The sequence below is a fragment of the Cynoglossus semilaevis genome, chromosome 12, assembly GCF_000523025.1.
Source record: "Cynoglossus semilaevis isolate Cse_v1.0 chromosome 12, Cse_v1.0, whole genome shotgun sequence".
In the NCBI taxonomy this organism is placed as follows: Eukaryota; Metazoa; Chordata; class Actinopteri; order Pleuronectiformes; family Cynoglossidae; genus Cynoglossus; species Cynoglossus semilaevis.
This window is the reverse complement of record NC_024318.1, coordinates 16,831,173-16,845,200: the sequence shown is the minus strand read 5'-3', so window position 1 is coordinate 16,845,200 and position 14,028 is coordinate 16,831,173. Positions and strand designations below refer to the sequence as shown.

Below are 14,028 nucleotides of genomic sequence, written 5' to 3'. Positions count from 1 at the left end.
CTTATCCGTTACCGGGTCGCGGGTGCAGCAGTCTCCACCCAAATCACATTGCACCATACCAACCCCCCTAAACCTTCCTGCGGGTGGTGAGTCCACTGGAAGGTACCAACTGCCCTAACCGGGATTCGAACTTGCCCAGGAGGTGAACCCTGGGGTTCCACACCAATGACAGAGACATTTAATTCAAAACAATATTTCACCATTTTCAATCTCTGTCAGTCAGCCCATGCCGATCTCTTTTGAGCCCCTGGTGCACACTGCACGATCCAGCGCAACCTAGCCATACATCTGATGACAGCTGGACATCATTTGAAAGAGAGTTTGAGTGTGAGTGTGCATGTGCCCTGTTGGATGGGATACGCGGGGAGGATGGAGGTGAATGACTTCAATTCACTACCTTTAAATATACAGTATGTGTAATTTTGTTTTAGCCTTGTTTCAAGGTGCTTATTGTTGTTACTTATTTTGGCCTCAAGAGCAGTACCTCAAAAGTAGTTGAGGTAACATTTAGGTAGTCAAACATATACTAATCATAAGATCTGATCTAACCCTAACACTTGTTTTTAGACTTATTTTTATTTATGATTTGCATATATACTGTCCATCCATCCATCCATCCATTTTCATCCGCTTATCCGTTACTTATCACTGCACCGCACGAGCCCCTTGTGAACCTTTCTGCGGGTGGTGAGCCCACTGCAAGGCGCCGACCGCCCTAACCATGATTCCATCTTGCCCAGGAGGTGAACCCTGGGGTTTCACTCCAATGACAGAGACATTGCCTCTGGGCCAAAGCGCCAAAATATAATTTCACTTTCACAAAAAGTTCAGAAAAGCAGATTCTCAAATCAATATATAAGAATAATCGTTCTGAATAACTGTGATATCCAAAATTAATCAAAAAATCGTGATTTTGATGTTTGCCATAATCAAACATACCTGCAACCATCTTCTACTCCATGGTTGCCAGTGTCCTCTGTAGGAAACATCCAGATGAAATATAAAAACATTGTTCAAAAAGGTAAGGCATATTGTGCTAGGCTGTGATTGGAAATGACTTTGATTTAATTGATTATTTTGGACTATTACACAAAGTAAATATTCGTTATGTGGCTACTCCAAATAGTAATTTAAATCCCTAACAAAATCTTTTTTTTTAACTCACCCCCTCACTTAATACCCCATTTTGTAGATTAACACTTGGTGCAATGCTTACACATCTTTATTTTGAATGTATTGAAGTCATTAAAATTGTGATGATGTGTACACCGTGCACACAATTTGCTGTGATGTGAGCGCACGTACACCTGTGTGAGGTCAGTGTTCTAAGGCCAGAGCATGTCATCAAAAATAAATTATACTGTTTGATGAAAATGAATAGCATTCAAATGGATATTCCTCTGGAAATGACAAGACAACTAGTGTGGGTTGAAAGATTCTCATGCGATGCAAAGCATTTTGAATATTTTCAGCTTTGGGAATGAATGGACAAACCATGTCAAACAGCGCTCTTCGTGTGGGAGGAGACAAGTAGAAACACAATGTTTCTTCAAGTAAACCTGCCATGGTTATGTTCACAGCAGAGGTGGGACCAAGTCATTGCTTTGCAAGTCACAAGCAAGTCTCAAGTCTTTGCACTCAAGTCCGAATCAAGTCTCAAGTCAAAATAGGCAAAGTCCGAGTCGAATCCAAGTCAAGACTGAAAAGTGTCAAGTCAAGTCCCAAGTCCTGCCGTTTCTGTTTCGAGTCCTTCCACTCACTGCCACTCGTTTTTTGTTGACCATATTGTAGTTTTTAAATCCAATGTTCACAGCAGAGGTGGGACCAAGTCATTGCTTTGCAAGTCACAACCAAGTCTCAAGCCTTTTTTCATTCTCCTCTTTTTTTTTCTCATTGGTTGTCCCGCAATTTGATTGGCTCGATATTATCGCGTCAAAACAACGTGGGTCTAATTTGATTGGACGTTGTGTACGCGATGAGAGATACAGAGCGCTCCTCAATAACTTACTTTATAATCTTTGGGTTTTGGAGAAAGTATCAAGTCTTGTCGAGTCAAAGGGCTCGAGTCCAAGTGAAGTCACGAGTCATTGATGTTAAAGTCCAAGTCGAGTTCCAAGTCTCTTTACATTTTGTCAAGTCGAGTCTAAAGTCATCAAATTGTCTGACTCGAGTCCAAGTCATGAGACTCGAGTCCACACCTCTGGTTCACAGTGTCTGTTACTAAAGTGTCTGACTCAGAGTTTCAGTTATCTCTCTTCGAGGAATTGAGATTTTTGGAATATCCCTCAGGTTTCCATAAGAATAAACAAGCTGCTCTCATGGTAAAGCTGCTGGTTGTTTAGCGCAGGCAGCTTGTCTTGTTCAGCTCTGGGGGATGGGATGTCATATACCAGCTTCTCTCTTGGTTTTCAAAGCCAGTAGCTCTTCTCTTCAGTGAGAAAAATGGCTCCTGGCGTGTTTTTGTCGAAAATATCCATAGGATATGAATAAAAGGACATTTCAAGGACATACATTTCACGTGAAATTAATTTTGCAAACAAGAGCCAACTTATGGTTAGCTGCTTTATTTGTTCTTTTTCATTGGATCAATTTTGAAAACTGAATGACTATGTTTATTTTTATACGGTACATAGTATACGGTATACGAATACTATATACTTTTAGCATTAAATCATAACATGATTAAATCTTTTTAAATTAAATTAAATTATATATGTATAAAAATACAATATATCATATATTTAAATAGTATAATATAAATATTTTGTATTAAACATAATTAAATTAAATCTTAACATGGTATATTACAATATACCATTTGGTAGAATCCCAAATAATAATTATCTCTACCACAATGTCTTGTTAACTCACTGATTTCTAAGGTTGTAATCTCCCAGCCGACTGGTCGATTTATCGGTTGATGCGCTCTGACTCAACTTAAATTTTGATTGGTTGATTTCTGGCACTTTCATCCTGATGAAATTAACATCTGCAGGAAATTACCAAGTGCCAATGGTTTCACAGTTAACAGTCTGTTTTCAGAACACCCCCTTGTTTTCTTTAATTTGATATAGCCTAACCCACAGATAGACATATTGATTTTCAGTGAAAAGGAAAAGCCCAGAATGGTTGTTTGAAGAGAGCAAAATATTTTGAAAAGTATATTTTATTGTTTTTGCATAATTCAATAAACATTGAATGTTATATCACTTGATCTTTGTTGATTTTTTATTATTTTAGTTAAAATCCACAAACGCATGCTGTCCACCTGAGTGGACATGTTCATAACTCCTTGAAAATTTGGTGTATAAAAACAGAACCAAATCCGTTCTTATTTTTATGTCTAAAAACACATAAAACACTTAGTAACATTTTTTTAACTCAGTATATCATGGGTCATGGATCAAAGGGTTAAGTAGTTAAAAGCGTACCTCTGGTGGTTTGCTGAATATTATTTAATTTTGAGCATCTACTTACAGTTAGCCTCCTCTACCATGTCAAAGACATCTACAGTGTGGCAGTATTTCAAAAAAATAGAAGAATGAAAGGTTTGCAAGAACCAGTTTGTATATCACAGCTCGACTGCAAACATAACATATTAGGTAAAAACAGACGGATTGCCCCATCTAACACGAGTATATAAACATATCAGAATTGGCATATTTCAATGTTTTAGTCTAATAGTTGTTAATTAATTGCAGGCGCACCCGCCCACTACAACTATAGCAGCATCTCCCAAATACACCTAGACCATGCTGGATGTTATCTAAAAATGTTTTTTTTTTTTTTTTTAAAGTGGACTCACCTTTTGTGTTTAAGAGTAAAGGTTTTAGGTTTATAGTCTATCCGTGTCTCGTGAAGCTGAGCTCCTTTGTTCAGTTTTGCCTTTTATGAGGACATGCACATGATGGTGTCTACTAGATATTATAGCATGAGGACATGCACATGATGGTGTCTACTAGTTATTATAATATGACGAAAACAATTTTTCAAAATATTTCTCAACAGTTCTTGTGCTGTTATCAATAGTTGACATATGTATACATTTACAGAAATCATGGGCTCATGATATTACTCTACTGATTTCACAACGTTTTAATTTAAATGCAGATGTCTTTGTTCAACTTCAAGACATATTTCATCTTAATAATATAACGTCTTCACTGTTCATACTGCATCCATCCCGACCTTTTATTTTTTGTCCCTGCCACACTATTGTTTCAAAGTCTCTTATCTTAATTTCCTCATCCTGCTCCTTCTCTTACCCATCCCTCAGGGTATTGATTGTGTTATTCATAATATGTCATGTTGACTGACAGCTACTTATTGGCTTAAATTGTTCTTCGGCTGCTGTAAATGCAGCTGTTTCATTGTCCTATAGTTAGCATTTTGACCGTTTGGGAGCCACTAAGAGGTAGTGAAACATTGAGAAGGTGCTAGTGATAAAGAGGGGAACGTACTGCCAATGCATTTCACAAAAATATAGACTCATAGATTTAGGATAACAGAAGTGCTGTAAACCTAAATCTTGTATTTCATCATTTTTGGCAAAGATGATTGGACTTTAATAATGGACTTTTGCTTTGTCTTGTTAAAGTAAATACATTTTTAACAGATTCATTTTTTAAAAAAGCAACTACTGTATTTGTCATAAAAAAAGTTTAAATAGTAAAAAAAAGTAAATTACGAAGAACAGCATAAAGGTTAGATACCTTAACCGTAAACAGCATGTTAAGAACATTATATTACATAGATTAGAGGAATACATATATCAGAGAATATATAATCTATACATTTTAATTCTATATATATAGAATATATAAAAAATATTTAGAATTAAATATTTAGAATATTTAAAGGAAACATTGTGGACAAATCACAGGTAGGATTAGGCCTTTTACTTTTTCTCAAGGTTATAATAAAAAAAAGAAGCTGAATATGTTGTTTCTTTGACCCTTGAATTTCATCAATACACCAAGCAAAATGTATAAAGAAAATGACTCCAGGGCATAGTTAAAACATGCAAATTTAATATAATGTTTAATATATGTTAGTTGGGTAGGGCTGGTTTAATATACATACCATTGAACCATTTAAACAAATGTCTTGCCAAAAACACAATTTACTATGAATTGAAACCACTGTTTCAACATTGCTCCTCACCCCCTTTACCCATAAACTCTCCATTCATTGACAAGCGGAAGACACAATGTTCATTGTACTGAAACCCAGTATCTTATCCCATTAAGCAAAGTGACCCCCCCACCCGGTTTTACAACTCTGCCCCAGCTTTTTGTTTAGCAAACCCCTTCCCCTTTTTTTCCAGAATGATACAGAGGGCTCTTTGTTATATAAACCAGGCTTCAGTATACAAGCATGGGTGGCTACCAAACATCCTTTTACCCACAAAATCAAAATGATATATTGTTAAAAATTACATTTTTCTTATTTTACTACTAGTATCTTATGACTTCAGCTACCTTTGGTGTTTTGAGTTTAAGTTTAAACATCTTTTTTTTGTATTTTGGGAGAGAAAAGCTTTTTATAAATGTGTGCATAACAAAAACAATTTCTGAGAATGATTCTTCAATTCTTCAAAAAAAAGGGACTATTACAAAAGACATTTTGAAAAAAGGTTCACACAATGGAATACTCTTTGTGTTATTCAGTTCTATTATGTAAAACCTTTGTTTCATCTGGCAATATCATCTTATATACACTGAATACTAAAATGTGTTGCATGTGTCAAGGTCGCAGCTGAAAGGCCAAAACACCCAGTGATTCAAAGCTACGCTACTGATGATGTTTCCCAAAATTTACATCTTTCCAATGGTTGTGATATAACTCCCTATATGTTTTCTTTCCTTAAAGTGAACTTTAAGGACCCGGACTTTTAGTGGACGTTTTGTACTTTAGGAGTCAAGGTTTTAAGTAATAGTCTTTTCGTGTCTCGGCCACAAAGCCGAGCTCCTGTGTTGAGTCTCACTCTGTGTGAGGACATGATGGCAGAGCGAAATGATGGTGTCTGTCAAATATTATAACATGACCAAAACAACTTAATATTCGTCTTAATATTCCTCAACAGTTCTTGTGATATTATCACTAGTTGAGATATTTGTCAGGGCCAGTGGTGCGTAGTAAAGAGTTACATTTATTCCGTTACATTTACTTGAGTAAGCTTTTCAAAAAGCTCGTACTGGCCGAGGAGTGTGTGTGTGTGTGTATATGTGTATATATATATATATATATCAATATTCATTATATTGCTGGCTTTGATGGTACACCACTGAAGCTAAGCTAGTACTGGCCGAGCAAGAAGTGACCACCGTATAAGAATTACAGCAACACTTTGTGTTTAATAGGAACCAAGATTACCATTTCACTAAAAGGTTATTATGACGTTTGTGAGAGCAACAGAAGAACGGATGCTTAGTGAGCTAACAAACCATACTTAATAAATTTTGGGGGCTCCCTAAAATATGTGATCAGTGACAATTACAAGCCAATAATCTACTGGAGCAGTGTACAGAGCCTCTACTTCTTAAAAGCAACACCAAGTTTTACTTTGCTGGTCCAGCATAATATTTGGCTGACAATAAGGACAAGGCTTTAGTCAAGCAGAGAAACGTCAGGATTCCTGAAGAGTTCATTTTGTCAACAAACTGTTGGTGCAAATATGCAAGTTGCAGCAGGTAACGTGATACACCTATCACTTTTCAACTGCAATGTGCAGATGCACACTGATACTTCTCATTAAAAGGATGGTACCTGGGTTGGTGTAAGAACCCAGTTGAATTAAATCAATTTGAGCACTTGTTTCCAGACCTTTCAAACCTCTCCTCCAGTGACAGGGGGACACATTAGCCATTGACAACTCTTCAAAGGACAATGATGTGGACCCAACTGTACCTGACCTCATCACAGCAGTCAGTGTAATTGTAAGTTCATTGGTGTGGTAAACAAAAGTTTAACTGAGCTCCACAATAGGAATACACACACATTCTGAAATATCTCGCTTTTTTTTAGATTAATGAGATAAGGTTTGTATGCGCTTTTTTTTTTTTTTTTAGAATAATGAGGAAAGGTTTGTATGTTTGCACAGATAAAAAATAGAAATGCCTTACAAGTTCTAAATTCTGTGAAGATGATTATGTACCACATCTGACAGCTGACAAAACGGACGACAGCTTTGCAAAAGTAAACCACCACAAGGGTAAGAGAATACCCCAGATGAAGTAGAAGTCACAGCAGAATCATCTTCAGCTAGTAGTTTTGCAGTGACTGTTATGATTTGAAGAAGAAAAAAAGATGGTGGCATGTGGTACAACAAAAGGTTCTCCTGTGCCTTCTGCTCAAAGTCTGTCAGCAAAATGGCAAGTAATTCAGAGAGTTGTTCTCTGAATTCAGAGAAAAAGCGCAACAGTGTCCACAACAATCAAGTAATTCAAGAAGTAAAGGAAATGGTGATACCTCGTCAGCTATCCAAGACAGAATATTACAATTGTTTAATCTTCTGATTATATGAACTGAAATAGTTTTAAGGCCTATTTGAAGAGGAAATCCACTCGAAGGCACATGCAGCGATGCCATCTATAAGTATGAAGGTGGCTGCGCTAAAGCCAGGGAAAATCAGAGTGCAAGCTCTGTGTGCATATGCTCGGCCAGTTCCTGAACCTTTTGGAAGATCCACTTCAAAATACCCTCTATGGCATTTAAATTGGGCCACAATCTAAAAAAGGCGATAGTGATTTGAGTAAATGGAATGCACCACAACTGAAAAAAAAATGCACCAAAAGAAGGAGTGCCACACAAGACTTAAAGAACATCCGAATAAGAAAAGCTGGGCTGAACTTGCCAAAATAACTCCTGTGTGATTTGATTTTTTTTTTAACTATAGGAGCACTGGGATTCCAAAACAGCCGTGAGAGCAGTCATTCTGACTCCTAGATTCTAAACTCTATAATCACTCATGATACATTCCCAAATCAAATATTGATGGGTTCACTTTGTTAAGAAATCTTTAAAACAACAACAACATAACTCAGAAATGTGTATTTTAAAACTTATTTAATACTCACATTACCCTAAATCCACGGCTCATTGCAATTATTCGTAGCAGCCTTATAACCATATTTGGTTAGAAAATATGGTAACACTGAGAACAACAAAAACAGCAATAACAATAAACACAAAAAAATACACTGATATATTTCCACTATTTATATTGATGTGCACCTCTGTTCCTCAACCTAATTCTCACAGGCAAGGATGGTGGCAGGTGATACCTCGTCAGCTATCCAAGACACCTGTAGAATCTTCTGATTATTTGCACTGTATTAATTTTAAAGCCTATTTGAAGAGGACATCCTTTTGGGGGCATATGCAGTAAAGTCATCTGAGCAGGAAGGTGGCTGCTCTAAAGGCAGGGAAAACCAGAGTGCAAGCTCTGTGTGCACATGCTCAGTCTGTTCCTGAACACGTATGTGTAGCATTTTGGAATATCCATCCATCCATCCATCCATTTTCATCCGCTTATCCGTTACCGGGTCGCGGGGGCAGCAGTCGCCAGCCAAATCACACTGCACCATACCAACCCCTGATAAACCTTCCTGCGGGTGGTGAGATCTTGCCCAGGAGGTGAACCCTGGGGTTCCACACCAATGACAGAGAGATTGCCTCTGGGCCAAAGCGCCACCATTTTGGAATATGGTAAATAAAATGAATGAAGATGAAATTAAAAACTCTGTCTGCCAATACAAGATCATATTAGAATTTGGTGAACACCTCTTCAGTAAACTTCGTCACTACGTCACAAAACCTGATTACGTAAGACAGACAATGCAGGAAACAGGACTGCTCTTCCAAGGAAAGAAAAATGGGAGGTTGAAGGTCATGTCCGACTTCTTGGTACCAGCTCATTTTAAACTTGTGATAGATGTCAAAGTAGAGATCTTCTGTCTCGTCTGTGAGAGGAAGCTTGTGATAGATGTCAAAGTAGAGATCTTTGTGTTTTTGGTCTGTGAGAGGAAGTGAGAACCAGGAAGAAAAACCCAAACTTCCTTTTGCATCAGTGTGGCTAGGCTTACTTTTCTATACCACAATATTTTGATTTTCATAACCATTTAACACAGCATTTCAGTTCAAAACAAATTCACTGGTTCTATCCCCACCCCCCTTTTTTTATAGAATTCTGCTGTTCTGGTGTGAACTTCTTTTTTGGTCTTCATGTGGCTTTGTAATGGATGAGTGACGTGGGATTATTCATAACAATTAACTGCACTGTATGTACAGTATGTGTGTGACCGTATGTGTAAGGATTTAGTTATTTAGGCAGTACAATCGATTGATATACACACAAACACATAACACACGACAGTTAATTATTTTTGCATAATACCTAATGAAATATCCTCCATTGGCAGGATTATTTCATATTCCCTTTAGATTGTCTTCAGGGAATATTTAGTAATGATGTCTTTTGTTGCATTTATTTATTTATTTATGTTTATTTTAAATCCCATCTCTTTAAACCTTCTCAAACCCTGTTGCTATTTTCCTACTGAGTCATTTTAAATCAATTTAGCAAAGTTAAAATGTAGTTAAGATTGGCTTCAAAAGAACAACCTTGTCCTTTACCTTCTCATGTGACTGGTGTCATGAGACCATGAGCCACTGGACTGCATCCAAAGACAGCCATGGAAACAAATTCCACTGTATTACATACAGTAGATATATTCTCTCTCACAGATAAACATCTAATTACCCAGGTAATCATTTTGCCCAGTCATGTGTTCCTACCAGTGAACATGCATTTGTAGATGGGAACACACCCAGACACAAAGTCGGTGTTAGCACAGATCTCTTGATTAAAAAAAAAAATTACAGATTTGGTTAATCAATACTCATTTGAGCAGATCAATTCTTTTGTCAATACAGTATTCTGAACATCAGTAACAAAATCAATCAAATCACTCATGAATCCTATCTGATAAATCGGTAGATGTGGTTTATGGTTAATTATTATTAATACAGATAAATCAATCTTCAAACTTTTCTCTATATATCACTTAAACAGAAAAACGCCTCCATTATTGAATGAATTTAAACAGCCACATTTCAAACAAAATCATTTTTTGCAACACAATAAATTGCAGGCTCTCGTGTAATTGTACTCTGACCTAAGTCCATTTAAAGGCCTTCGTTTATATGTTGACCCCACCACTCTTTGTACTATTTTCTATGAAAGGTCATGCAAAGGTAACAAGCTCGGGCAAAGTAATAGAGTACATGCAAGTTTGGGTATGTTCCTCTTTCGGAACCATGACGAGCTGTTTTGATTAGTTCTGTATAAAAGGAGAAACAGAAAAAAAAGGGACAGGGAGGACCATGAAGAGAAGAACGGTTTAACTGTAACCTAAGTCCAACAGCTCCCTCTGTTGTCACTCAGACATTCCTTTGTTCATTCTACCTTTATTCTCCATTTTCTTTGCAAACTTTTCAAACACAGAACGTTTTTAGTTAACAAAACTCCATTCTGTTTTGAGTGTGCATCACAACCTGAGGGGCCACCCCGTGTGTTCACTGTGTCCTTTCTGAGCCCATCTTAAAGTATGGAAATCTATTTCTGTCAACATCGTCTAACTAAAACAAATGACACTATGTATATAAAAAAAAAGTTTCTGCTGCCATTAGATTCATTAGATTTTAGTCGCCCAGCAGTCTTTCAATCTGTAATTAAGACAAATACACTTTTGTATGTAAATACAGACAGGCTTATAATGGTAAGCAAACACATTCCAACACTACCCTTACTACTTTGCACACTAAACCAAATATTAATATTGGTATTAACACTGTAAACCAAATATTAATAATACTTGTGTCACTTCTAAGCAGCTGTTGCCGCTCCCCAAAAATAAAAAATAAAAAAAATGTTTGAGCTATACAAAGTTCATTATAGTCTTTGTAAGTGACTCCACAACAAAGAAGCTGCACACAGAGACTGAGAAATAGTTTAGTGATTATGGGGGGAAAAGGTGAAAATACTCTTCAATAAACTGCGTAGCTTTTTGTAGCCGAGTTGAGGAAACAGCCAGCGCTTCGTCAGTTCTTTTTATTGAATAGTTGGCTCCATATATCAGATAAAATAAGAACAGCAATAAGGTATCTTTCTCGCTCTCATAGAAAAAAAGAACACAAAAGGTGTTTGTGAGAGCTTAAAAAAAAGACAAAAAGGGTAGAAATGGTTGTTAGAGGGAGACGAACCCTTAAACGTGCAACAGTGTGCCACAATGTCCGCAAGACAAGACTGGACCCAGAGAGGGAGAGGGTGAGATTATTGCCTGCTTAAAGAACAGCAATCTTGAACTGTGACATGAATACTAAAGGCTGTAGAACACTCACACTCACAACACTCACTCTCATGGTGTGCTGTGTGTTTGCCGCACAATCGAATCGTTTTCCAGCTTCCACGAAGACCCGGGAGCACTGTTATTCGCCAACAATAGTCCTCATTCTAGCACATTCACAAATGCGCTTAATCTCCGCAGCAATTAAGCATATGATTTCCCCAGACACACCGTAAAAAAAAAAATCAACGCCAGTTGTTTATGAACTTTTTACATTTTCATCCTCTGTTGCGTGGATTGCGTGATTACGCACTGTATGTTGTCGACCGAATTCATAAAAAATACACTCTTTACGCTCTCAAATTTTAAAGATGCTTTTGCGTAAATGAGACACTCATTAAAGCAGAGCTGCCAGAGGTTTGCACGTAGGCACAGATGTACCAACAACGACGAGTTCGGTCTTCTTACCTTAAAGACGTCTGAAGCGCAGCTGGTGTCTCCAGTGAAATCCCCCCCAGAAGACATAAGGCGGTTGAAAGGCTCGCTCAGATCGAGTGTCGAACACATCCACCGAGTCAAAGCGACTCCAGCGTTTTTTGGTGTGGAATGGATCGGAGCCAAGTTGCTTCTCTCTGCTCTGCTAACGTTCTTTACGCCTTTCTTGTTAATTCCAAACGAATGTGGTAGTTATTTGAAGAAAAACGCAAGGGGTTTTAAACAAATACACGAGTCGTGCCTCCCTGTCAGGATTTGAGACTGAGGTGACGAATATGACTGACGTTGGTGATAAGGCGGAGGTGATGATGGAGGGTGTTGGAAGAAGAATGAGGAAGAATCACCGCAGCGTTATCCTCGGTGTTCTGTGGGCTTTCAAATACGTCCCTACTGCTTCGTCCTCGCTCTAAGAGTTTTAAAGTCTGAGTTAGGTAATATGGTGATGAAGAGACAGAAGAGAAGGAGAAAGATAGATCGAAGGGAGGGGGGCGGGGGGTCGGGGGGTGAAAAGAAGTAATGGAGCCGTGGGGCCGGTGAATTTTGAGAGTGAGCATTTTCTATTTTTCCATATTCTGGTCATTTCTCAATATTGATGTAATTATTGGATTTATTCAATTCATGTGTATATATATTTTGAAGCTGTCGCTTCTGTAAGTTCAGCTTCTAAAATGAATAAAGTAGTTTTGTGTTTGATTAAGGTTGGTATGTCATTTTAAATGATTTTGTAGATTATTTTGTCTCTTTAGCCGTTTTCACAAGTGCATAGATCAATTATTGTTTGATTGCGCTTGATTGTTATTACCTGATACCATTCGAATCTCATGTTATGTGATAATAAATCACGGAAGTATTAATGTCAGAAACAACTCCAAAAACAACAGGCTATCTGCAATAGGCTCCTTTTTATTTGATTCAACATCTTTTTCTTTTTTTTACCATTATTCCATGCAAAGATTTATTAACAATAATACAAATAATACTTTTTGTAAAAATCTAATGGTAGCTCTTTTATTTCTTATTTCATCGAGGTTGGTAGTTCATTTTAAATGATTTTGTAGATAATGTCTTTATAGCAGGTTTCGCAAGTGCATAGATCAAATTATTGTTTGATTGCGCGTGGTTGTTATTAACAACAACATTAACATGTTAATCGTGGCTTCAGTGAAAATCTTGCTGTATATTGAAATCTCTGTGACACCGAGTGCTATTTTACTAATGTAAGTTGCATGCCAGTGTGTATATCTCTGTGTGTGTGTGTGTTTGTGAAAATTGAAAATTGCCTAGTGTTTTGGCATCAAATGTGAAAACAATTACTATGCGGACCGCAATGCAGGGTCAAGGCACAATGTGTAGTGAAATTGTGTGATCCCGGTGTGATCCTAGTGTGATTCTAATCTAATGCATCTCTGTGTTTTAAAGAGGTAGATAGATAGATAGATAGAACTGTATCAATCCCTCGGGAGTTCTCTTTGGGAAATGTAGATATCATACTGAAAGCTCCATTATCTTATAACTTTCTATATCAACTTTGTTTGAATTATTGTTTCAAATAAAATTAAAAGCACACAACACATATTATTAGTTATTTCATTTGATTCTACTACATCTCAGACTTCTGAGAGTAATTTGATACTCACTAACATCTACGGTGTGTTTAGACTGTTTAGACAGTTTACAAAGTTTTTTTTCGGCTTTGCCCCTTTTTCAGGGGTTGCCACAGCGTATTATTGTTTTCCATCTCTCCCTGGTCTCTGCATCTTCTACTCTGACTCCAACTATCTGCATGTCCTCCCTCACTGCATCCATAAATCTCATCTTTGGCCTTCTCCTTTGTCTCCTACCTGGTAGCTCTATCTCTAGCAATGTTCTACCAATGTATCCACTGTCCCTCCTATGCACATGTTCAAACCATCTCAATCTGGCTTCTCTAGGTTTTTCTCCAAACCTTCCTGTCTGTGCTAATGACCTCATTCCTGATCCTGTCAATCCTTGTCACTTCTAAAGAGAATCCTAGCATCTTTAACTCTGCCACCTCCACCTCCGCCTCCTGTCTTCTGCCTATTGCCTAGTGTCTCTGAACCATATATCATGGCTGGGCTCACAACCGTCCTGTAAACTTTTCCCTTCACCTTAGTCCTGGTCAAAACGTAGATAACGGGGATTTTAGCGTAGCATTTGTTATTAA

At 37.4% G+C, this 14,028-nt stretch overlaps 1 long non-coding RNA gene across 1 annotated transcript in view; it reads right to left on the bottom strand.

Annotated features, from left to right (window-relative positions):
- Window positions 1-12,321, bottom strand: part of LOC112487860 (uncharacterized) — a 31,587-nt gene extending 19,266 nt beyond the window's left edge. Inside the window, exon 1 of the long non-coding RNA XR_003051350.1 lies at window positions 11,817-12,321. This is a non-coding gene — a long non-coding RNA (uncharacterized LOC112487860). The remainder of the gene's footprint in view (window positions 1-11,816) is intronic.
- Between the last annotated feature and the right edge of the window lie 1,707 nt (window positions 12,322-14,028).